Here is a 27,963-nt window from a genome sequence, read left to right as displayed (position 1 = left end):
ATGTGACTGTGTATCGTTTTTTTTCAGGCAGAGAACGGATTATATTAAATAATAAATAAAACTGGTGGTGGTTGAAGAAGATAGAAAAAAAAAACCCACCACAGGTAGGTATACAATTATGGACGAGCACTGACGACACAGAGGTAGCTACAGCCGTGGACTACCGTACTGCGTCTGCTAGTATAGAGATGATAATGATATAAAAAATATATATATATCACTACTGCAGGTATATATAATATAATGACGGACCTGCTGGACACTGTCAGCAGACTCCTAAACTACTAGTATGAAGAAGATAGAAAAATAAACCCCACCACAGGTAGGTATACAATTATGGACGAGCACTGACGACACAGAGGTAGCTACAGCCGTGGACTACCGTACTGCGTCTGCTAGTATAGAGATGATAATGATATAAAAAATATATATATATCACTACTGCAGGTATATATAATATAATGACGGACCTGCTGGACACTGTCAGCAGACTCCTAAACTACTAGTATGAAGAAGATAGAAAAATAAACCCCACCACAGGTAGGTATACAATTATGGACGAGCACTGACGACACAGAGGTAGCTACAACCGTGGACTACCGTACTGCGTCTGCTAGTATAGACTGGATGATAATGATATAATAAATATATATATATCACTACTGCAGGTATATATAATATAATGACGGACCTGCTGGACACTGTCAGCAGACTCCTAAACTACTAGTATGAAGAAGATAGAAAAATAAACCCCACCACAGGTAGGTATACAATTATGGACGAGCACTGACGACACAGAGGTAGCCACAGCCGTGGACTACCGTACTGCGTCTGCTAATATAGAGATGATAAAGATGATAGAGATGAACAAAAAAAATATAACACTACTGCAGGTAAATATTTATATAATATAATGAATGACGGACCTGCTGGACACTGTCAGCAGAATGCGTTTATAGAATAAAAAAAAAAACACCACAGGAGTGTTTAACTTTTTCAGGCAGACAATATACTGGTGGTCACTGGTCAGTCACACTGGCAGCAAAAGTGTGCACTGTACTCCTGCTATAACTGCACCACAGTCTCCCCCACAATTCAGCTGTGTGAGCAGTGAGCACTCAGCACAGTCAGATATACATAGATGATATTATCATGCAGCACACTGAGGCTGAGCACAGATATGGTATGTGACTGTGTATCGTTTTTTTTCAGGCAGAGAACGGATTATATTAAATAATAAATAAAACTAGTGGTGGTCACTAGTAACTATCAGCAAAACTCTGCACTCTGAGTACTCCTAATGCTCCCCAAAATTACTAAGTTAGTAGTAAATCCACTCAAGTGTCTCTATCTATTCTAACGGAGAGGACGCCAGCCACGTCCTCTCCCTATCAATCTCAATGCACGTGTGAAAATGGCGGCGACGCGCGGCTCCTTATATAGAATCCGAGTCTCGCGATAGAATACGAGCCTCGCGAGAATCTGACAGCGGGATGATGACGTTCGGGCGCGCTCGGGTTAACCGAGCAAGGCGGGAAGATCCGAGTCTATCTCGGACCCGTGTGAAAAGGCTGAAGTTCGGGGGGGTTCGGATTCCGAGGAACCGAACCCGCTCATCTCTAGTAAAATGTTGCAATGTTAAGTATTGACTTGTGCCTTCTGGGGGTCCACTTCTTCACCAAACCCAGCCAAATCTCATCCTAACCCTCTGTTCCACGTTCTCTATGTACCCCATCTGTGTCACCCCTGTCTGTCTACCCCTCCCCTTTAGATTGTAAACTCTCACGAGCAGGGCCCTCTTCCCTCATGTGCTTATCCTTTGTCTTACTTTAATAATCTTCAACTGCACCAAATCCAGCAGTCTTCTGCCACCTGATACTTATTCCAGTGTCATCTGCTGATGTAACTGTTTATTTGCCCTGTACTTGTCCTATACTGTCATCAACTGTAAATTGCTGTTTTCCTGTTTGATTATATATGTACTCTGTAATTGGGCGCTGCCGAAACCCTACAAATAAAGGATAATAATAATAATAATATAGGGTGTATAATCCCCAGGTGTATCTCACACATCGCTCAGTACAGTATAAAGGGTGTATAATCCCCAGGTGTATCTCACACATCACACAGTACAGTATATAGGGTGTATAATCCCCAGGTGTATCTCACACATCACTCAGTACAGATTACAGGATGTATAATCAGTATCACCAGGTGTATAACACACGTCGCACAGTACAGTATACAGGGTGCATAATTAATTACCAGGTGTATCACACACACTTCGCACAGTAAAGTATATAGGGTGTATAATCCCCAGATGTATCTCACACATCACACAGTACAGCATATAGGGTGTATAATCCCAAAGTGTATCTCACACATCGCTCAGTACAGTATACAGGGTGTATAATCACCAGGTGTATCACAAACGTTGCACAGTACAGTATATAGGGTGTATAATCCCAAAGTGTATCTCACACATCGATCAGTACAGTATACAGGGTGTATAATCACCAGGTGTATCTCACACATCACACAGTACAGTATATAGGGTGTATAATCCCCAGGTGTATCTCACACATCGCTCAGTACAGATTACAGGATGTATAATCAGTATCACCAGGTGTATAACACACGTCGCACAGTACAGTATACAGGGTGTATAATTAATTACCAGGTGTATCACACACATCGCACAGTACAGTATATAGGGTGTATAATCCCCAGGTGTATCTCACACATCACACAGTACAGTATATAGGGTGTATAATCCCAGGGTGTATCTCACACATCGCTCAGTACAGTATACAGGGTGTATAATCACCAGGTGTATCACAAACGTTGCACAGTACAGTATACAGGGTGTATAATCCCCAGGTGTATCTCACACATCGCTCAGTACAGATTACAGGATGTATAAAATCACCAGGTGTATAACACACGTCGCACAGTACAGTATACATACTGGTCACAATAATGCAGCACAGAGATAGTATACTTGACACAGAGCTGCAAGATACAGCAATGGCCTACTGTACTGTACTATATGTATACTGCTGGTCACCAAAATGCTGCACTGTCCTACTATATACTGCTCACAATAATGCAGCACAGATATAGTATACTTGACACAGAGCTGCAAGATACAGCAATGGCCTACTGTACTGTACTACTATAATTATATACTGGTGGTCCCCAGTCCCCACAATGCAGCACACTGAGCACAGATATTTGCAGCACACTGAGCACAGATATGGAGCGTTTACAGGCAGAGAACATAGATATTTGCAGCACACTGAGCACAGATATTTGCTGCACACTGAGCACAGATATTTGCAGCACACTGAGCACAGATTACGGAGCTTTTCAGGGAGAGAACGCAGCCACGTCCTCTCTGTTCAATCTCCAATGCACGAGTGAAAATGGCGGCGACGCGCGGCTCTTTACATAGAATACGAATCTCGCGAGAATCCGACAGCGGGATGATGACGTTCGTCCGCGTTCGGGTTAACCGAGCAAGGCTGGAAGATCCGAGGCTGCCTCGGACCCGTGTAAAATAGGTGAAGTTCGGGGGGTTTCGGATCTCGGAGAACCGAACCCGCTCATCTCTAGTTTAAATGAGTTATCAACCTTCAGATGTCTTTCATTTATTGCCTTATAAATTTTCTCCTGCACATTTTAGCCAACAGATGGGTTCATGGCTCCTTAAGTGCTTTGCAACCATTTATTATCTATTGTCTTGCAGCTAATTATGTGTTGCCACGGCCGTCCCTGGACATGAATATATATCCTCTGCTGCACTTGCCGGATCGGATACAACTGTATCCAGACAACGGCTTCTGTCAAATACAGCACTGCAACTACAAATAGCTCTTCCATGGGAAGATACTTAGTATGGACCCTTACTCACGGCTTGACGCACAGCTGGCCGCAAAACGTGATCACTAAATAATAGCGTATCAGTAGGGGGCTCTTTTCTCCTATAATGTCTCCATCCTAGACTGGAAGTTAAACACCCTCTGCTTCATCCAATGTGTAACCTCAGTACAGATAGAAAGTTCCCATAGTGCAGAAAGTTTGTATAATATAAAAGCATTTATTCCAAATAAAAACATACATAGGAAACAACGAAGAAAAGAGGAAATTTTTGCTTATCTGTAGAACAAATGATGGAGGTCAGTATCGAGGTCCAATAGAGAGATCTCAATTGTCTCTCATAACAAAGGTAGGTTGTGGTGAGTACTGTATGTAACCAACACGTTTCACCAAGTTGTGGCTTCTTCAGGGTTAATGGTAAAAGGTCTATTAGGAGGATTAGAGAGAGTTATGGGCACCACCATCAGTGGCACGGAACCGAACGTTGTTCTAGATTTCTTGCCATTCTACCTACCGGCTAACTGAAGGGCTGAGCTGCCATCCACAGAAGGAAGTGGGAAAAGTATGACTATGGGCTGTATTCAATTCAAGTCAGATTTCCCGACTTGTCGGATAAACGGGCGTTAAAGGTCGAATCCAGATTCGACCTATTCAATCAAACTCCCATTTATAGTCAGGAAAATCCGACAAGTCGGAAAGCACGTAGATTGGCGAATTAGCCGTGGATCCAGGTGCTTTGTCGGATTCGCGGCCCAATCCAACAGTTTTTAGCCCCGTTTCCGACAATGTCAATCCGACTTTAAAATAAATCGGATTGGCATTCTCAGCGAAAAGCCAAATGCTGTTGGATTTGGCCGCTAATTGAATACTGAAATGTCGGATCCTTTTCATCAGAAAGGATCAGGCATCAATTGAATACACACCTATATTGCCCTGTTATCCGGCTGTCAAATTCTTTATACAAGACATTTATCCAGTGAGTAGGGGTGGTCCCTATAGCCTAACTGGGTGGTCTACAGAATTATTAAGATGATGCCGTACAGGCCTCCGCAGGTACTAGCGTGACCAAACTGTTTGTTGGTCCTTATACTTATGCGCAAGGATGTAAGCACAAGTGTCAGATGTGTGAAGCTTTCCATATGCGTGAGTTCTCTAATTTGCACAATTTTCACACTTTCACACTAGGCAAACTGGTTTCAATTCAACACAGCATGAGAGCCAAAGGGGTCAATCCAATTAGCTGCAAATGGGGCAAGTCGCCATTGCAATGGCGTAGAAACGCAGACAACGGCACAGCAACACACCCTCCTCACGGCCCAATCTCACCCCTGGCTGGCAGATTTGTGTACGCAGCCCTATATGCAGCCGCACTTATGAACTCACAGCTAATTGGATTTAGCCCGATGTATCTTGTAAGCATTGTAAAAGGGCATGTATAACTTTTTTTTTTTTCTCCTTCAATAGCTCGCTTCCACCCCACCATGTGTTTTTCCTGTAATGTTAACCTCCACTGAATGCACACCTTGCCATTACGCCCTACATGCAGGGTACATACTACGACATAAGCATCAGTTTTCCCATATATGAACTTGGCCCTTGTATGGCTCACCTCCCACAGTGTAACCTTCAAAGTGCGCCCAACATGGCTGCCCTATGTGGTACACTTGTGGATGGGATGAAAAATACATGGACCTTGTGGTTTTGTTGGAACCCTACTCTAAACTGTAGGACTCTGAAATCACCCCCATTTTGTGTCATCTCTTCTAGGGGTAGACTATTCCACCCTGGGTAATCCTACGCTGAGCGCCCAAGATGGCTGCCGCACTTGGTACCTGTGAGGGTGGAATACACAACCCTTGGAAGTTATTACCCAAAATGCCTGCACCAATCCTGCGTTATGCTTTCTGTGGGCTTAAGGTTGTTCTTTTATGTCTGTGTTGCTTATCTATTGCTGTATTACTTAAATCCTCTGTATCATGTGTATTGTTTTTGATGTCTGTAAAGCGCCTTGAGTCCTGTTGGAGAAAGAGCGCTATATAAATAAAATAATAATTATTATTATTATAAGCCAATTAATGAAAATCAAGGTGGACACCGTAAAAGGTTGTTGCAAATGAAAGCAGAAGAACAGGAAAGCCGGTGATTGCCACATAAGCCTCAATGTCTCAGCACAGTGACTCTAAACAGAAGTGACGCTGTGACATCTGATAAACCGCGATGGTTCTCCAGCATCGTAAATGTCTGACATTAATACTGCGCAATTCTTCAGAATACCCTCATAAATTAAAACGTCTTCTGTGTACTTTAAGTTTTATTTTGCAATACGAAATGCCCTTGTAGAATGTTCTCTTCAGTTACCAAAGCAGAGAACAAAGGGATCAAATATTCATGTCTGTCTACAACCTTGACAATACTTAAACACATACACAGAGCCGTACACACTGGATGCATGCATAATTGCTGTGATAAATATTCATCTTAAAAAGTCATATCCACTCCTTGACACAACTGCAACCAAATCTGTTGGATTGTATCGTCTTCACCCAGGGAATTGCGTTACATAAATAAGTAGAGGACATGTTCAGTGTATGACACTTGTGTTCATGTTCACTCTAAGCTGGCGCATGTCTGTTATTGTACCAGAACTGTCACATTATTTTCGTGGCCATACAATCCTGTGAAACAGTGTCTTTAGTGGTCAGTTACATAAATGTGATACATTACGTGGCCTTAACATGTTATCATATCTCACATATGGGAGTGTATGACTCAGATATGGGAGCGCATGTCTCGAATATGAGAGTGTATGTATCAGAGATAGGACTGAATGTCTCAGATATAGGAGTGTATGTCTCGGATATAGGAGTGTATGTCTCTGAGACAGGAGTGTATGTCTCGGATATGAGAGTGTATGTCATGGAGATAGGAGTGTATGTCTCAGATTTGACAGTGTAAGTTTTGGATATGGGAGTGTATGTCTCGGATATGGGAGTATATGTCTCGGATATAGGAGTGTATGTCTCTTAGGTAGGAGTGTATGTCTCGGATATGGGAGTATATGTCTCGGATATAGGAGTGTATGTCTCTTAGATAGGAGCGTATGTCTCGGATATGGGAGTATATGTCTCGGATATAGGAGTGTATGTCTCTGAGATAGGTGTGTATGTCTCGGATATGGGAGTATATGTCTCTGAGATAGGAGTGTATGTCTCGGATATGGGAGTATATGTCTCTGAGATAGGAGTGTATGTCTCGGATATGGGAGTATATGTCTCGGATATAGGAGTGCATGTCTCTGAGATAGGAGTGTATCTCTCGGATATGGGAGTGTATGTCTCGGATATAGGAGTGTATGTCTCTGAGATAGGAGTGTATTTCTCTGAGATAGGTGTGTATGTCTCGGATATGAGAGCGTATATTTTGGATATGGGAGTATATGTCTCGGATATAGGAGTGCATGTCTCTGAGATAGGAGTGTATGTCTCGAATATGGAAGTATATGTCTCGGATATAGGAGTGTATGTCTCTGAGATAGGTGTGTATGTCTCGGATATGAGAGCGTATGTTTTGGATATGGGAGTATATATATCTCGGATATGAGAGTATATGTATGTCTTGGATATGGGAGTATATGTCTCAGAGATATGAGTGTATGTCTCGGATGGCTTACAGTCATTAGGTCGACAAGACTTAGGTCAACAGTCATTAGGTCGACCACTATTGGTCGACATGCATTTGGTCGACATGGTCAGTAGGTCGACATGTACTAGGTCGACATGGAAAAAGGTCAACATGGAAAAAGGTCGACATGAGTTTTTCACTTTTTTAATTTTTTTTACACTTTTTCATACTTTCCGATCCACGTGGACTACGATTGGGAACAGTAACCTGTGCTGAGCGCAGCGAGGCACCTTGCCCGAAGCATGGCGAACGAAGCGAGCCATGCGAGGGGACACGGTGCACTAATTCAGGTTGCCCGTCACCTTACGAAGAAAACGACACAAAAAAAACAAAAAAAAACTCATGTCGACCTTTTTTCATGACGGCCTAGTACAAGTTGACCTAATGATCATGTCGACCTAATGTATGTCGACCAATAGTGGTCGACCTATGATCATACCTCCCAACTTTTAATTTTTGTGAATCAAGACGGTTCTGGAAAAAGGATCGTGACCTCGGTGGGAGGGGCGACGCTACATCTGAGTGGGCGTGACCACGCACCGAGGATCCGTTTTCAGTCATTTTGGGGGGGTGCCCAGCGCTCCCTGAGCAGCTGGGCAGCCCCCGCTTCACTCCCCGCACTGAATAGATGCTGTGCGCGTGTGCACAGCATCTATTCAGAGATCACTTGCTGCTTTGAGCGTAGCAGCGGGTGATCAAAGCCTCCCCCAACTGCCCCCCGCCCGCGGGACACTGCAACCGGCTGGAGGGACAGCGGGACAGTGTCAGAATAGCGGGACTGTCCCACTGAAATCAGGACAGTTGGGAGGTATGCTAATGACTGTTGACCTAAATCTTGTCGACCTAATGACCCATACCCAGGGTCGGACTGGTCCACAGGGGTACCAGGGAAACCACCGGTAGGCCCCACTGCCTGAGGGCCCACTCCTTCCTCTAGGGATCAGGTTCCAGACTGTGCACTTGTATTATACATGGTAGATATGTTGCATTACACTGCACTAAACTATTGTGTATTTCAAGCCTCTGTGTAGGCTGGCCACACCCCCTTTGTAGGCTGGCCACACCCCTAAGTATGGGCCCCTATAGCTGCATTCCCCCGGTGGCCCCTTCACGCCCCAGTCCGACACTGCCCATACCCTCTCGGGGACGGGAGTGTACTGTATGTCTCGGAGACAGGAGTGTATGTCTAAGATTTGTGAGTCTATGCCTTTTTTGTTTACCTTTAATATATAAAATATTTTTTTTATGACATATATAGTATGAGTACAATATCAATGGTCTATATAAGTTATAAAGTGTTATACTGTCACATACATTCAGCACTGCAGTACCAATCGTCATAGCAACTGGCCTGGAATTGTGCAGCAGCAAATAGTTCCAGAAGGTATAATGTAGACACAGTGTCACCCATTACGCAGTTCTTTAATACTAAATGCTACTTAATCTATAATACAAGAAAGGGGTCAGTGTTAAAGGAAGCAGGGTGATGAGCTGATACCCATGTTAAATATAAAAAGGTGCATGAAATCCTACTGACAAGATAATTTACTGAGACTGTGCGCCTAATTCAGACCTGGTCGTACGCAGGCGTTTTTTTGCACTTCTGTGACCAGGTAGTCGCCGCCTACAGGGGGAGGGGGTAATTGCTGTCCTGCTGTGCAGCAGGGATGCGAATGCATGTGCAGAGAGTTGCACAAACAAAAGTTTGTGCAGTCTCTGCACAGCTCAGGACTTACTCAGCCGCTGCGAAGATCCGGCCTGGAGCTGACGTCAGGAACCCTCCTTTAAAACGGCTGGACATGCCTGCGTTCTCCCTGACACTATTTAAAAGCGGTCAGTTGACACCCACAAACGGCCTCTTCCTGTCAATCTTCTTGCGATCACCGGAGCGATCGCTTTCTTTGTGAAATCTATCGCTGTCCGGCGATCCCCGTCGCCCGCTGCCGATGTGCCTGCGCATTGCGGAGCATACGCATGCGCAGTTCAGACCCGATTGCACCGCTGCAAAAAAGGTAGCGTGCATTAATTTCCCACAGTGTATAGTCGGGACTGGCTTACTGTTCTGGGTGATGGCCACTAGAGGGCGCTGATATGCTGTGACCAAAGCGGACAATGATATATCATATCATTTCTTAGACTTGAGCATGTGTCTAGCTGCAAGGAGGCCCCTCCCCCTCCCTTCCTAAGGAGGCCCCTCCCCCTCCCTTCCTACCCTTGTCGCTCTCACTGGCTGGTAGACTTCCAGACACAACCTCACTTCTATTAGGACAGGAGTCCGGACTGTTCCTTTCTGTTATACTTTCAAAAACATTGAGTACCATAATCCTAACCTGAAACCATCCCTGTGTAGGGCAAAACGTGAATATGCTAAAATGTTATATTTTGTCATTATATTACAATGTATAATTTATTTATTTTCACAAATGTGCAAAGTGTTAAATACTTTGTTCAGCATATTATGTTTAGTGGACTACTGAGGGATATAGCCATAAACAGATGCACAGACATTAAATATTAATCATTTTATTATGGCAGCTTGTGGCTAGTGTTTAGGATGATAAACTAAATATTTAATCAATCTTAATATCTTAATTCAGATAAATTCTAGCTTTTGTCTATTTAAACATTACTGGATTGGTGGAATGGGAGTATATATATATATATATATATATATAGGTATTCTATTAGCTCCGTTTTTTTCGCCTAGGCAAAAAACTGAGCTTTTAGCTATTTTTATGGATTCGCTCTATGCAATAGCAGGACCGGATTTTCGCATAGGCAAAAATTGCAGCTGAGACGGCAAAACACGTGGATTGGCAAATCCACGTGGTTTCTCTCGAAAATGGCCGGTTTTGAGGCATTTTTCGCAAATGCCTTTTCACTTAAAAAAAGGTGATAAGGCATTGTTGAAAATGCCTTCAAAATGGACGAAAACGGCCCTAATTGAATACTCAGTGAGGCAAATTCATTATCTCCGAAATGATCGGAGCTGATTGCATACCCCCCCCCCATATTATTTTGTTTTGTAGAAAATCACAAAGCTTATTACTGTATATACAGTTTATTATTATAATATTATCTTCATGTCTGTTCACAACTACACAATTCCCAGTTGCTATGGCGATTGGTGTACTGCAATGCTGAATGTAAGTGACATTATTAGCCTTTTCCAAGATGTGTCACGTTCATAGACCACGGATAAACTACTGATAAATTAAGTGGGGGAAGTGGGGAGGGATTTTACTCAAATAGAACTGTTGGATAATTCTGGACAATCTACTGTATAAAGCACACTCATTGTTTTCTTGAAGAAGAAAGTATGGGAATAAGCATTGTGTCTATATTAAAGGCCATCTCCACTTTCATCAACTTTTACTATGGTATCACTCCCGAACCACTCACTTCAAGAGATAGTTGGTGGCTTCTATTAGAGTAACTGTTGGTCAGGTTATGGGACGTGCTCAGTGGGTGATCTTCCAAGTTGAATTAAGATAACCAAAACTACACAAAAGAAACTAGAGATTTGTGTCGAACCCTTGGGTTTTGGTTTTGTACAGTATCTGCATTAACTTCATGTTTTTGGCTTTGCCGCAACCACCGTTGCGTGTTCCGGATCTGTATTTTTTTTTCAAAAAATTATAGAAACTTCTTAAATCACATAATTTGGCCTTTTTTTTGTTTTTTGTTCTTGTAGTATTATTAACCTCAATAATATTAATTTTCAGTCATTTCCAGCCAATTTTGAGCACTCCACAGCTCACAATATTGGTTTCTTCCAGTTCAGGCCAAAAGGTTGCACTGAGCTAGCTGGCTGAGTAAGCTAAGTGACAGCAGTTGTCGGCACACATACAGTATGTGGCTGTTCAACTTCAAATATAGCACATCTAGGATATAGAGTGGCATTGCAGTGGCAGATAGGATGGCAGTTTAATAAACTATACGACCCCATAGAAAGTAACCAAGAATGTTTTCATTAATTAAGATCTAGCTCAGTGACCCAAGGGAGGTACAGGGAAGGGGAGGTAATAAAAGAAGAAGAAAAAAATAATTGATTGATTGATTGATTGACTGATTGATTGTGGTAGGCAATTGTATGGTCCACTTGGACAGAAACTGATGTGAATGACTAAATATTCTCTGTGAGGCCTACCAGCAAAAAGACAAAAAGGCAATAAAAGAAGAATACAAAAATTATTGATCTATCAATGAACATTTGTGAGGCTTTTCTGCTGGGAAACAAAGGCCATAAAATACAAGATAGACTGATTGATTGATTGATTGATTGATTGATTGATTGATTGAAATTAACACGTGTGAGGAACATTTCTTATTACAAAATACTTAGTAATGTTGGAGAAATAACCAATAAAAATGTTTGTCTCTGCAAAATAAGCCGTCACGAATGCCCCCAAAATATACAGCCCATAATGGAAAAAAAGTGGTGCAAGATGGAATTGTCCTTGGGCCCTCCAACCCACTTTTAAGTTGAATATTGAAAACTAGAACATGCACAGTTAAACTAACTAAGCACTTCAGCGACAGGGACTGCCACTTTTATGGCTTAAGTGCTTGGTTTGTTTGGGCCCCCACAAACCAATTGTTTGGAAGGAATACCTCTGATCACTAATGAGGAGGTTGATGATGAAGGTATTAAAAACATTATAATCTTGCAAAATAAATTTCATGAACTCGCCACAAATGACGTAACATGGAGGAGGTACCTAAATGGTTAACATCAATACCACTACTAACTTTGGCCTCACAAATGGAGCAGATGCCATCACAAACATTGGGCCTAATTCAGATCTGATCACAGCAGCAAATTTGTTAGCTAATGGGCAAAACTATGGGGGTCATTCCGAGTTGTTCGCTCGCAAGCCGTTTTTTGCAGCTTTGCACACGCTAAGCCTACGCCTACTGGGAGTGAATCTTAGCATAGTAAAATTGCGAACGATGTATTTGCAATATTGCGATTACACACCTCGTAGCAGTTTCTGAGTAGCTTCAGACTTACTCGGCATCTGCGGTCAGTTCAGTGCTTGTCGTTCCTGGTTTGACGTCACAAACACACCCAGCGTTCGCCCAGACACTCCTCCGTTTCTCCGGCCACTCCTGCGTTTTTTCCGGAAACGGTAGCGTTTTTTCCCACACGCCCATAAAACGGCCTGTTTCAGCCCAGAAACACCCATTTCCTGTCAATCACATTACGATCGCCAGAACGATGAAAAAGCCGTGAGTAAAAATACTAAGTGCATAGCAAATTTACTTGGCGCAGTCGCAGTGCGGACATTGCGCATGCGCATTAAGCGGAAAATCGCTGCGATGCGAAGATTTTTACCGAGCGAACAACTCGGAATGAGGGCCTATGTGCACTGCAGGGGGGGGGGGGGGGGCAGATATAACATGTGCAGAGAGAGTTGGATTACTGGCTACTTTATTTTTACACTGAAATTTAGATTTCAGTTTGAACACATCCCACCCAAGTCTAGCTCTCTCTGCACATGTTATATCTGTCGTCCGTCCCCCCGTCTCCCCCTTGCAGTGCACATGGTTTTATAGTTTGGCCCATCAGCTAACAAATTTGCTGCTGCGCTCAGATCTGAATTAGGCTCAATGTTTGTGACATCTGCTCCATTTGATCTTATCATCACAATCACTTTCTTTTTATCATGGGCAAGAACTGCAACTACTGGTGGCTGACTTACACAAACAACATCAACAACATCCTCATCCTCAGTGTCAGACAGTAGTAGTACACATATATGCCTCTCATCATGTTCCACTTCCACACAAGCATTCTCAATTTCTATTATGTCCACATCACCGTCTTTACTTGTGTTGCTCCCCACATGTGCAGATGGTGCAGAAACGGAGTTGAGACATATCAAAAAGGGCACATTTGCATTAGTGATGAGCGGGTTCGGTTCCTCGGAATACGAACCCCCCCGAACTTCACCCATTTTACACGGTTCCGAGGCAGACTCGGATCCTCCCACTTTGCTCGGTTAACCCGAGCGCGCCCGAACATCATCATCCCGCTGACGGATCCTCGCGAGATTCGTATTCTATATAAGGAGCCGCGCATCGCCGCCATTTTCACTCGTGCATTGGAGATGATAGGGAAAGGACGTGCAGCATTCTCTCAGTTGTGTTCAGTGTGCTGCAAATATCTGTGCTCAGTGTGCTGCAAATATCTGTGCTCAGTGTGCTTGCAAATATCGGTGCTCAGTGTGCTGAAAATATCTACTTTCTCTGTCTGAAAAACGCTCCATATCTGTGCTCAGTGTGCTGCAAATATCTGTGCTCACACTGCTTTATTGTGGGGACTGGGGACCACCAGTATTATATAGTAGGAAGACAGCGCAGAGTTTTGCTGAACAGTGACCACCAGTATTATACGTTCTCTGCCTGAAAAATGCTCCATATCTGTGCTGCATTGTAGTATATAGTAGGAGGACAGTGCAGAATTTTTCTGACCAGTGACCACCAGTATTATATCAGTACGGTACAGTAGTGCACTGCTCTACCTACCTCTGTGTCGTCAAGTATACTATCCATCCATACCTGTGGTGCATTTAATTGTTGTGCGCAGTATATATAGTAGGAGGACAGTGCATAATTTTGCTGACCACCAGTATATAATATATAGCAGTACGGTACAGTAGGCCACTGCTCTACCTACCTCTGTGTCGTCAAGTATACTATCCATCCATACCTGTGGTGCATTTTAGTTGTTGTGTGCAGTATATATAGTAGGAAGACAGTGCATAATTTTGCTGACCACCAGTATATAATATATAGCAGTATGGTACAGTAGGCCACTGCTCTACCTACCTCTGTGTCGTCAAGTATACTATCCATCCATACCTGTGGTGCATTTTAGTTGTTGTGCGCAGTATATATAGTAGGAGGACAGTGCATAATTTTGCTGACCACCAGTATATAATATATAGCAGTATGGTACAGTAGGCCACTGCTCTACCTACCTCTGTGTCGTCAAGTATACTATCCATCCATACCTGTGGTGCATTTTAGTTGTTGTGCGCAGTATATATAGTAGGGGGACAGTGCATAATTTTGCTGACCACCAGTATATAATATATAGCAGTACGGTACAGTAGGCCTTTGCTCTACCTACCTCTGTGTCGTCAAGTATACTATCCATCCATACCTGTGGTGCATTTTAGTTGTTGTGCGCAGTATATATAGTAGGAGGACAGTGCATAATTTTGCTGACCAGCAGTATATAATATATAGCAGTACAGTACAGTAGGCCACTGCTCTACCTACCTCTGTGTCGTCAAGTATACTATCCATCCATACCTGTGGTGCATTTTAGTTGTTGTGCGCAGTATATATAGTAGGAGGACAGTGCATGTTTTTGCTGACCACAAGTATATAATATATAGCAGTATGGTACAGTAGGCCACTGCTCTACCTACCTCTGTGTCGTCAAGAATACTATCCATCCATACCTGTGGTGCATTTTAGTTGTTGTGTGCAGTATATAAAGTAGGAAGACAGTGCATAATTTTGCTGACCACCAGTATATAATATATAGCAGTATGGTACAGTAGGCCACTGCTCTACCTACCTCTGTGTCGTCAAGTATACTATCCATCCATACCTGTGGTGCATTTTAGTTGTTGTGCGCAGTATATATAGTAGGAGGACAGTGCATAATTTTGCTGACCACCAGTATATAATATATAGCAGTATGGTACAGTAGGCCACTGCTCTACCTACCTCTGTGTCGTCAAGTATACTATCCATCCATACCTGTGGTGCATTTTAGTTGTTGTGCGCAGTATATATAGTAGGAGGACAGTGCATAATTTTGCTGACCACCAGTATATAATATATAGCAGTACGGTACAGTAGGCCTTTGCTCTACCTACCTCTGTGTCGTCAAGTATACTATCCATCCATACCTGTGGTGCATTTTAGTTGTTGTGCGCAGTATATATAGTAGGAGGACAGTGCATAATTTTGCTGACCAGCAGTATATAATATATAGCAGTACAGTACAGTAGGCCACTGCTCTACCTACCTCTGTGTCGTCAAGTATACTATCCATCCATACCTGTGGTGCATTTTAGTTGTTGTGCGCAGTATATATAGTAGGAGGACAGTGCATGTTTTTGCTGACCACAAGTATATAATATATAGCAGTATGGTACAGTAGGCCACTGCTCTACCTACCTCTGTGTCGTCAAGAATACTATCCATCCATACCTGTGGTGCATTTTAGTTGTTGTGTGCAGTATATAAAGTAGGAAGACAGTGCATAATTTTACTGACCACCAGTATATAATATATAGCAGTATGGTACAGTAGGCCACTGCTCTACCTACCTCTGTGTCGTCAAGTATACTATCCATCCATACCTGTGGTGCATTTTAGTTGTTGTGCGCAGTATATATAGTAGGACAGTGCATAATTTTGCTGACCACCACTATATAATATATAGCAGTACGGTACAGTAGGCCACTGCTCTACCCACCTCTGTGTCGTCAAGTATACTATCCATCCATACCTGTGGTGCATTTTAGTTGTTGTGTGCAGTATATATAGTAGGAGGACAGTGCATAATTTTGCTGACCACCAGTATATAATATATAGCAGTATGGTACAGTAGGCCACTGCTCTACCTACCTCTGTGTTGTCAAGTATACTATCCATCCATACCTGTGGTGCATTTTAGTTGTTGTGCACAGTATATATAGTAGGAGGACAGTGCATAATTTTGCTGACCACCAGTATATAATATATAGCAGTACGGTACAGTAGGCCACTGCTCTACCTACCTCTGTGTCGTCAAGTATACTATCCATCCATACCTGTGGTGCATTTTAGTTGTTGTGTGCAGTATATATAGTAGGAGGACAGTGCATAATTTTGCTGACCACCAGTATATAATATATAGCAGTATGGTACAGTAGGCCACTGCTCTACCTACCTCTGTGTCGTCAAGTATACTATCCATCCATACCTGTGGTGCATTTTAGTTGTTGTGCGCAGTATATATAGTAGGAGGACAGTGCAGAATTTTGCTGACCACCAGTATATAATATATAGCAGTACGGTACAGTAGTCCACTGCTCTACCTCTGTGTCATCAAGTATACTACAAAAGTTCAGTAAAAAGACCCAAAAATCAAAATTAAAAGCGTCTGATGAGAAGCGTAAACTTGCCAATATGCCATTTACGACACGGAGTGGCAAGCAACGGCTGAGGCCCTGGCCTATGTTCATGGCTAGTGGTTCAGATTTACATGAGGATGGAAGCACTCATCCTCTCGCTAGAAAACTGCAGTGCCACTCCTAGATGGGCCAGGTGTTTGTGTCGGCCACTTGTGTTGCTTAGCTTAGTCACACAGCTACCTCATTGCACCTATTTTTTTTCTTTGCTGTTTGGGGACTATTTTTTAAATCTGCCATCCTGTCTGACACTGCAGTGCCACTCCTAGATGGGCCAGGTGTTTGTGTCGGCCACTTGTGTTGCTTAGCTTAGTCACACAGCTACCTCATTGCACCTCTTTTTTTCTTTGCATCATGTGCTGTTTGGGGACTATTTTTTAAATCTGCCATCCTGTCTGACACTGCAGTGCCACTCCTAGATGGGCCCGGTGTTTGTGTCGGCCACTTGGGTCGCTTAGCTTAGTCACACAGCTACCTCATTGCACCTCTTTTTTTTCTTTGCATCATGTGCTGTTTGGGGACTATTTTTTAAATCTGCCATCCTGTTTGACACTGCAGTGCCACTCCTAGTTGGGCCAGGTGTTTGTGTCGGCCACTTGGGTCGCTTAGCTTAGTCACACAGCTACCTCATTGCACCTCTTTTTTTCTTTGCATCATGTGCTGTTTGAGGACTATTTTTTAAATCTGCCATCCTGTCTGACACTGCAGTGCCACTCCTAGATGGGCCAGGTGTTTGTGTCGGCAACTTGGGTCGCTTAGCTTAGTCACACAGCTACCTCATTGCACCTCTTTTTTTCTTTGCATCATGTGCTGTTTGGGGACTATTTTTTAAATCTGCCATCCTGTCTGACACTGCAGTGCCACTCCTAGATGGGCCAGGTGTTTTTGTCGGCCACTTGGGTCGCTTAGCTTAGTCACACAGCTACCTCATTGCACCTCTTTTTTTCTTTGCATCATGTGCTGTTTGGGGACTATTTTTTAAATCTGCCATCCTGTCTGACACTGCAGTGCCACTCCTAGATGGGCCAGGTGTTTGTGTCGGCCACTTGGGTCGCTTAGCTTAGTCATCCAGCGACCTCGGTGCAAATTTTAGGACTAAAAATAATATTGTGAGGTGTTCAGAATAGACTGGAAATGAGTGGAAATTATGGTTATTGAAGTTAATAATACTATGGGATCAAAATGACCCCCAAATTCTATGATTTAAGCTGTTTTTGAGGGGTTTTTGTAAAAAAAACCACCCGAATCCAAAACACACCCGAATCCGACAAAAAATTTTCAGGGAGGTTTTGCCAAAACGCATCCGAATCCAAAACACGACCGCGGAACTGAATCCAAAACCAAAACACAAAACCCGAAAAATGTCCGGTGCACATCACTAATTTGCATGCGCCTCACTGCAGTCGGCATGGCTTTGCTGCAAGGAGTGAGACCTTGCAGGAAAAGACTACCTTACACCCCACACAGTAATGCCCCTGGCCCCATATTATGCCCCAGTTATGGCCCTCACACCATATTATGCCTCACATAGTAATGCCCCTGGCACCATATTATGTCCCAAATAGTAATGCCCCTGACACCATATTATGTCCCAGTTATGCCCCTCACACCATATTATGCCTCACATAGTAATGCCCCTGACACCATATTATGTCCCAGTTATGGCCCTCACACCATATTATACCTCACATAGTAATGCCCCTGACACCATATTATGTCCCAAACAGTAATACCCCTGACACCATATTATGTCCCAGTTATGGCCCTCACACCATATTATGCCTCACATAGTAATGGCCCTGACACCAAGTTATGTCCCAAACAGTAATACCCCTGACACCATATTATATCCCACACAGTAATACCCCTGACACCATATTATTCCCCAGTTATGGCCCTCACACCATATTATGCCTCACATAGTAATGCCCCTGACACCATATTATGTCCCAAACAGTAATACCCCTGACACCATATTATGCCCCAGTTATGGCCCTCACACCATATTATGCCTCACATAGTAATGCCCCTGACACCATATTATGTCCCAAACAGTAATACCCCTGACACCATATTATGCCCCAGTTATGGCCCTCACACCATATTATGCCTCACATAGTAATGCCCCTGACACCATATTATGTCCCAAACAGTAATACCACTGACACCATATTATGCCCCAGTTATGGCCCTCACACCATATTATGCCTCACATAGTAATGCCCCTGACACCATATTATGTCCCAGTTATGGCCCTCACACCATATTATACCTCACATAGTAATGCCCCTGACACCATATTATGTCCCAAACAGTAATACCCCTGACACCATATTATGTCCCAGTTATGGCCCTCACACCATATTATGCCTCACATAGTAATGGCCCTGACACCATATTATGTCCCAAACAGTAATACCCCTGACACCATATTATATCCCACACAGTAATACCCCTGACACCATATTATTCCCCAGTTATGGCCCTCACACCATATTATGCCTCACATAGTAATGCCCCTGACACCATATTATGTCCCAAACAGTAATACCCCTGACACCATATTATGCCCCAGTTATGGCCCTCACACCATATTATGCCTCACATAGTAATGCCCCTGACACCATATTATGTCCCAAACAGTAATACCCCTGACACCATATTATGCCCCAGTTATGGCCCTCACACCATATTATGCCTCACATAGTAATGCCCCTGACACCATATTATGTCCCAAACAGTAATACCACTGACACCATATTATGCCCCAGTTATGGCCCTCACACCATATTATGCCTCACATAGTAATGCCCCTGACACCATATTATGTCCCAAACAGTAATACCCCTGACACCATATTATGCCCCAGTTATGGCCCTCACATCATATTATGCCTCACATAGTAATACCCCTGACACCATATTAAGCTATTCCCCACACAGTAATGTCTCTGATGCCTTATTATTATTACAGTATGCCTTACATAGTAATGACCATACCTCTTTATAAATTATGCCAATGCCAAACTACCTGCTCATTGTCAGGGGTTTTGACTGTTTCCTCCAGCCACCCCAGCTACAGCAGCTTCATTCTGACATCCGACCCCTGCATGCGTGAGTCAGCATTACTGACACTCCAGGGGACTGCTGTTTGCGCCTGCCTTATTTCCCTGATCCCTTATTTCCCTGCTCTAGTAAATGTCCTTCCCAAAATGGCCGCCACCTCCTCTAGCATCCTTCAGAACTGTCTCTTCTGAGGCGGGGGTCATTTTGGAAGAGACATTTCCAACAGTATTCCATGTGGTCGTCGCCTGCTGGAAAACTGACTCAGACCGCCACCTCCATAGAGGTCTATGAGGACAGCAGTAAAAAGCACAATTATAGGTCACCATATGTTAATTAGTGTTAACCTCTTATATTGAGAGAAGCATTTTCATAAATAGGCCCTTTAAATTCTAAGACGTTATTGTGAACAACAAAATACACTAACAATTTACTGTATCTTTTGTTACCCAAAAGTACCTGTATAACTTTCTCATAAAGTTTGATAATGTCAGCATTATCCAGTTTTTTACTTTTTTCCTCCATACCACTGGCATTTCCATATTGGGTGCAGTGTGTGCGATGCACATGGGCCCCTGAGTCCAGAGGGGGCCCCCACCATGCACGCTGCACCCATTTTTAAAATACTCACCCCTTCGGAGTCCCACACCCAGGGTCGTCTTTTCGTATGGGCTCAATGGGCTCTTGCCCAAGGGCCCCAGGAGTCTAAAGGTCATAGGCTGATAGCTGAGGGTCTCCTCTTTCCAGGGGTACCAGATTTTTTAAAATCGGCCTGGGGGAACCGGAGATATCTGACTTCGAAGCAGTGGTCCCCATCCAAGACTAATAATTGCTCTTCCCAGCCAGATATCTCGGGTTCTGTCTGACTTACAGTGTTTTTGAGGGTATTCTCCAAAAGATTGGACTGCCCCCTTTCAGTGGACACTGGCAGCTTGTTTCTACTATGCCCAGAACCGAAGATATAAGCCTTCAAGCAGCTGATAAAATAAAGAGTTAAAACACCGCGCTGTGGAGTATTTATTTGTTATTTCAATAAACCAAATATAAATAATCTAAATATGTAAATAAACATATAAAGTGGCTGTATATATATCAGAGATGAGGTCAGGAGACTTCCGTAATTAGCACATAGATACATTTATTTCATAATACATGTTAAAAACAAAGACTAAAATCCTAATCTAATATGCATACATAGCTTTCAAATCAAGAACAAGAAGAACTTTTCCTAATCAGCATGTGAATAAATATATTGTTAATTTGTTAGTAATTTATTCTCTGAATGCATGTGTAACAGTTAGGTTGCTAAAGTTATATAGCAACTGTAGCGATATGTTCTTTGCACCTGGTCCACACAGGGTATGGTTACTTGGTATGCCGGCGTCCCGGCTACAATGTATACATTTCAAACTGGTAATATAAATGCTGCTTTATAGTTACCGCTGTTTCCTCTTGCTGATGTAGCGTCTTTTTCCCCTTCTCACCCGGTGGTGAGGCTGCCACCGCCCCGGGTGATGTGTACTGGGATAGAATGTCCAGAGGGGTAGGATAGATCACATATAAAGTGCGCTCACCAGGAGGGCTCCGTTTGCTCCGTTTGTTAACAGCCCAATGACGGCAGTGATGTAGTAGTCCCTGCCGCCCCTTCATTCATCCCAATGCCCCCTTCTATAGTTTAGTGTTCTCCCTCCCGCCCCATCTCCCACCATCTGTGCAGTATAGGAGTAATTAGCAGAAATTACTGCTCCAGGTCCTACATGCTGAGTGGCACATAGAACAACACCTATTGCCCGCGGGACATCAATGCAGAGGCTAATAGCACCCCTACCACTGGAGGATGGGTAGGGGCCCCAGTGCATTGCTGCGCCCAGGGGCCTACACTGCTGTTAAGACGGCCCTGCCCGCACCGACATCCGCAGCACTGTTAAAACACAGTGAAAATGGCTCAGCAGCCATTTTCACGGAGTTCTGCGGATGCGCAGTAGAGAAATCTCAGGGAAGATGGCCGCCGCGCCATTTTCCTGGAGATCTGTGCATGCGCAGTAGAGTCTGAGCCCTCTAGTGCTCAGACTCTCAGCGCTCCGGGCAGAGAGGAGGGGGCCCGAATGGAGGAGGCTGAACACGGGCCTCCTCTTCTCTTAAAGCGCCCCTGCTCCATACAAATATATTTTTCTAAAAATAAACATACTGTAGATTCTGTTTCTTTTTTCATTCTTGAATTAGTTAAGCTTCGGCAAAGCAAAATTTTATACATAGTTCAGAACTTTGAGCTTATTTCCATATACATTTATTTTGAGGATTTATTTAATTTTTCAAAAGCATCTCTTCAAACCCCTCGGGACTTTGCCTAAGTCTTTTACAAGGTCTCTTGTGATTCAGTGTTTAGCTTTAGGATAATGTGAAGCATTTTGATTAAAATGATTATGACTCATGTGTAATAGATCATAAAAGCGTTCCTCAGTCTAGCAGCTCTCTTCAAGTGCGTAGCTCTCGTCTCTCCCCCCCTCTCCAGGTGTCTCTCCTACCTTGCACTGTGCACAACTGGAAAAGTATTGTGCATAAATTAAATAAACTGGAAGGTAAATATTTGGAATCTGATTTTGAGTCGCATGTACTGCAAAAGCAATTATGGCCCTCATTCCGAGTTGTTCGCTCGCAAGCTGCTTTTAGCAGCTTTGCACACGCTAAGCCGCCGCCTACTGGGAGTGAATCTTAGCATAGTAAAATTGCGAACAAAAGATTCTCAAAATTGCGATTACACACCTCTTAGCAGTTTCTGAGCAGCTTCAAACTTACTCGGCATCTGCGATCAGTTCAGTGCTTGTCGTTCCTGGTTTGACGTCACAAACACACCCAACGTTCGCCCAGACACTCCTCCGTTTCTTCAGCCACTCCCGCGTTTTTCCCAGAAACGGTAGCGTTTTTTCGCACACACCCAGAAACACCCACTTCCTGTCAATCACATTACGATCGCCAGAACGAAGAAAAAACCGTGAGTAAAATTCCTAACTGCATAGCAAATTTACTTGGCGCAGTCGCACTGCGGACATTGCGCATGCGCATTCGCGACTAATTGCTCCGTTGCGAAAAAAAATAACGAGCGAACAACTCGGAATGACCCCCCATGGACGACCGCTGCAAATGGAATGGGAATAGGATGTCAATACAAGTATATGCCCATCGGTGAGAGCTATTGGCAGTTACAAGAGTGCAAGAGATCTGGCTAAATTTAGGGTCTCAACAAGGCTAGTCTTAACAGCATTGTAGGTCCTGGGCAAAGCAATGCACTGGGGTCCCAACACACTCATTCATGGAAACCTATATAAAAAATAAATCATAACTTGCCCCTCCTACGGTCCCACAACCCTCACTCCAAAAGCTTCCATACAGTGAATGGCTGTCAGCATTCTGATTGGTGGATAGTTCCAGCCATCCACCAATCAGCATGCTGAAATCAGTTCACTGTCTGGCTGGAAGGCAGGTAGAGAATGCTGCCTCGAGGCTCTGATTGTATGCAGGGCCGGTTCTTGCCCTTGCGGCGCCCCGGGCAAAAGTTAGGGGCGTGGCTTAACATGGGGGCGTGGTCAGTCACGCCCTCCATTTGTAGCGCCGCTGAAAAAAAAATGAAAAAAAAAAGTATACTTACTGTACCCCGCTCCTGTTTCCAGACCCTGCAGACCGGCGCCGCTCTTCTCCTCGGATCTATGGGAGAGACGTCAGTCATGACGTCTCTCCCATAGCACAGCATAAGCGCTAGAGGTCAATTATGACCCCTAGCGTCTATGCCACAATGCTGTGCGGTGCGCGATGACGTCATCGCGCACCGCACACCAAAGGTCCTCTCCATGAAGGGAAACTAGACTCTTAGCGTCTGATTCCCTTCAGAGCGGGGGAGGACCAGCGCCACGAAGGGAAACCAGACGCATAGCGTCTGGTTCCCTTCTCACAGTGGGAGGGGGGGCACAGCGGGGGGACACTGCTGGGGCGCACACTGACAGTGGAGGATCTTGCCATGGTGCGGCGCCCTCCGGATGGCGCCGGCGCCCTCCGGAAGGCGGCGCCCCGGGCAAAAGTCCTGCTTGCCCGTGGCAAGATCCGCCACTGATTGTATGATAACCACCCAACCCTGCTAGAAGGTCCCTAGAATTCTGATTGTTGGAGAAACACATGGGGGAGATTTAATGTCTGTAGACACACAAGGTGGAGAGATCTGATTGCTGGAGAAACAAGGGGGAGAGATCTGATTGCTGGAGAAACAAAGGGGAGAGATCTGATTGCTTTAGAAACAAGGGGGAGAGACTTGATGGCTGGAGACACAAGGTGTTTGGAAACGTGTTGGCTGAAGACACACATTGGGGAGAGATTTGATGGGTGGAGACACAAGGTGTTGGGAAACGGGATGGCTGGAAACACACATGGGGGAGAGATTTGGTGGCTGGAGACACAAGGTGTTGGGAGATTTGATAGTTGGAGACACAAGTGGGAGATAATTGATGGATGGAGACACTGACACCCTCTGCCTGCCTAGTCACGCATTGTCATGAGGCCACATCCTACTCAGTGCCACCGTGGGAGGAGGGGGGAGGGCACCAGCTAGAATCTTGCCTAGAGCACTAAGTTAATCAGGACCCACACACACATAATGGACACACACATACACACACACATAACCATATAGCTTCAAGTATTTCCTCTCAACACCTCCATGGGGGAGTCGAATAACTAACAAGCTGTGCAGGAAGTGCCGGAGGAGGGCTCTGGGTTGGCCCCTTCTCTGCGTGACGTAATGGCAATACATGTACGGGGGGGCTGCCGGCACTGGGAAATAGAGCACTGCCTTTAGGGTCTTTAGGATGCTTCAGGCGGCTCTAGAAGATGCAGAGTGTGGAAATTTGCAGCAGAACTGCAGGGTGCCATTCCTTGCATCATGCAAGCCAAATGCAGATACCTTGGGGTCTGCTGTGGCCTTATTCGGTCTTGTGTGCCACTCAGAATCAGGCCTTTGGTGTTTTGGAACATATGAGTTATTATTATTATTATTATTATAAATAATAAATTATTCTTATTTCATGTGAAAGCAATAAATAATAGTAGAGATGAGCGGGTTCGGTTCTCAGAGAACCGAACCGTACCGAACTTCACTATTCGAGTCCAGTTCGTAGCCAGGCTCGGGTTTTCCCGTCTGACTCGGAAACCCGATCGAAGCAAAAGTCATCATCCAGGATTCTTGCGGGATTTGGATTCCATATAAGGAGCCGCGCGTTGCGGCCATTTTCACTCCAGTCTCGGAGAGTGTAGTGAGAGGACGTGTCTCCGTCCTCAGTGTCTGTGTGAGGGCGGGAAAGTGGGGTGACGAGTCTAGTACTGTGTTGTGCTGCTCAGTCCAGTCCAGTGTAGTCAGTGTATTGTGCTGCATCAGTCCAGCCAGTCACAGTGTTGGTGTCCTCTGCTGCCATATTTCCAGTATAGCTAGATAAATCCCTTTCAGTGGTGCTGTGTTGTCCTACATTAGACCAGGGGTAGTGTCTTGTGCAGCATCAGTCCAGTGACCAGTCACAGTGGTGGTGTCCTCTGCTGCCATATATACAGTGTTACTGCCGTATAATTCCCGTGATACTGGCGTATAATTCCCGTGATATTGCCGTATAATTCCCGTAATACTGGCGTATAATTCCTGTGACATTGCCGTATAAATCCTGTGATACTGCCGTATTATTCTTAGAATACTGGCCGTATAATTCCTGTGACATTGCCGTATAATTCTCAGAATACTAGCGTATAATTCCTATGATATTGCCGTATAATTCCTGTGATATTGCCGAATTATTCTCGGAATACTGGCATATAATTCCTGTGACATTGCCGTATAATTCTCGGAATACTGGCGTATAATTCCTATGATATTGCCGTATAATTCTTGGAATACTGGCGTATAATTCCTGTGATACTGCCATATAATTCCCGTGATACTGGCGTATAATTCCTGTGAAACTGGCATATAATTCCTGTGATATTGCCGTATAGTTCTCGGAATACTGGCGTATAATTCCTGTGATACTGCCATAGAGTTCCCGTGATACTGGCGTATAATTCCTGTGATACTGGCGTATAATTCCTGTAATATTGCTGTATAATTCTCGGAATACTGCCGTATAATTCCCGTGATACTGTCATATAATTCTCGGAATACTGGCGTATAATTCCTGTGACATTGCCATATAATTCCTGTGATATTGCCATATAATTCTCAGAATACTGGCGTATATATCCTGTGATACTGCCATATAATTCCCGTGATACTGGCGTATAATTCCAGTGACATTGCCATATAATTCCTGTGATATTGCCATATAATTCTCGGCATACTGGCGTATAACTCCCGTGATACTGGCATATAATTCCTGTGATATTGCCGTATAATTCTCGGAATACTGGCGTATAATTCCTGTGATACTGCCAAATAATTCCTGTGATACTGGCGTATAATTCCTGTGATATTGCCGTATAATTCTCGGAATACTTGCGTATAATTCTTTTGATATTGCTGTATAATTACTGTGATATTGCCAAATAATTCTCGGAATACTGGCGTATAATTCCCGTGATACTGGCATATAATTCCTGTGATATTGCCATATAATTCCCGTGATACTGCTGTATAATTCCAGTAATCCTGCCGTATAATTCCATATAAATCCATATAATTCCGTATAAATCCAGTCCAGTGGTGCTGCCATATAAATTCAGTGGTGCTGTCCTGTGCTGTATATTATTTACTCCAAATAAAGGGGTTATTAATATTTAATCCAAATAATTTTTACAGGGTTTGCCCTGTGAGGTGTAGGGGTATGCTGTCTTGTGCCGCATATTGTGTTATATAACTCCAGAAAAATAATGGAGAATAAACATTTGGAGGATAAAATAGGGAAAAATCAAGAACCACTTCCTCCTAGTGCTGAAGCTGCTGCCACTAGCCATGACATAGACGAGGAAATGCCATCAACGTCGTCTGCCAAGGCTGATGCCCATTGTGATAGTAAAGGGCATTTAAAATCCAAAAAGCCAAAGTTCAGTAAAAAGACCCAAAAAAACAAATTTAAATGGTCTGAGGAGAAACGTAAACTTGCCAATATGCCATTTACGACACGGAGTGGCAAGGAACGGCTGAGGCCCTGGCCTATGTTCATGACTAGTGGTTCAGCTTCACATGACGATGGAAGCCCTCATCCTCCCGCTAGAAAAATTGAAAGAGTTAAGCTGGAAAGAGCACAGAAAAGAACTGTGCGTTCTGAGATGGTATCACAAATCCCCAAGGAGAGTCCTAGTGTGTCGGCGGTTGCGATGCCTGACCTTCCCAACACTGGAAGGGAAGAGGTGGTTCCTTCCACCATTTGCACGCCTCCTGCAAGTGCTGGAAGGAGCACCCACAGTACAGTTCCTGATATTGAAATTGAAGATGTCACTATTGAAGTACACCAGGATGAGGATATAGGTGTTGCTGGCGCTGGGGAGGAAGTTGACAATGAGGATTCTGATGGTGATGTGTGTTTTTTTAAGTCAGGCACCGGGGGAGACACCTGTTGTCCGTGGGATGAAGAAACCCATTGTGATGCCTGGGCAAACTACCAAAAAAGCCACCTTTTTGGTGTGGAATTATTTCTCCACAAATCCGGACAACAGGCGTCAAGCCATCTGTTGCCTCTGTCAATCTGTAATAAGTAGGGGTAACCACCTAGGAACATCCTCCCTTATACTTCACCTGCTGCGCATTCATCAGCGTCAAGTTGTGAAACTTTGGGTAAGAGCGTAAGCAGTCCACTGACACCTAAATCCCTTCTTCCTCCTGTACCCAAGCTCCTGCAAGCCACACCACCAACTCCCTCAACGTCAACTTCCTCCTCAGTCAGGAATGGCAGTAGTCCTGCAGGCCATGTAACTGTCAAGACTGAGGAGTCCTCTCCTAACCGGGATTCCGCCGGATGATTCTTGAGTGGTACGCCTCCTGTTGCTGCCGCTGCTGGGAGTCAATCGTCATCCCAGAGGGGAAGTCGGAAGACCACTAGTACTAATTCAACTAAGCAATTGACTGTCCAACAGTCCTTTGTGAGGAAGATGAAATATGACAGCAGTCATCCTTTTGC

At 44.0% G+C, this 27,963-nt stretch overlaps 1 protein-coding gene across 1 annotated transcript in view; it reads right to left on the bottom strand.

Annotated features, from left to right (window-relative positions):
* The window catches only part of DGKB (diacylglycerol kinase beta), a 903,118-nt gene that overhangs the window by 843,399 nt on the left and 31,756 nt on the right, over positions 1-27,963 (bottom strand). The gene's annotated exons all lie outside the window — the stretch shown is intronic.

This window comes from Pseudophryne corroboree, chromosome 5 (assembly GCF_028390025.1).
Source record: "Pseudophryne corroboree isolate aPseCor3 chromosome 5, aPseCor3.hap2, whole genome shotgun sequence".
Taxonomy (NCBI): Eukaryota; Metazoa; Chordata; class Amphibia; order Anura; family Myobatrachidae; genus Pseudophryne; species Pseudophryne corroboree.
Note: the sequence above shows the minus strand (reverse complement) of the source record. Positions and strands in the feature narration are given on the sequence as shown.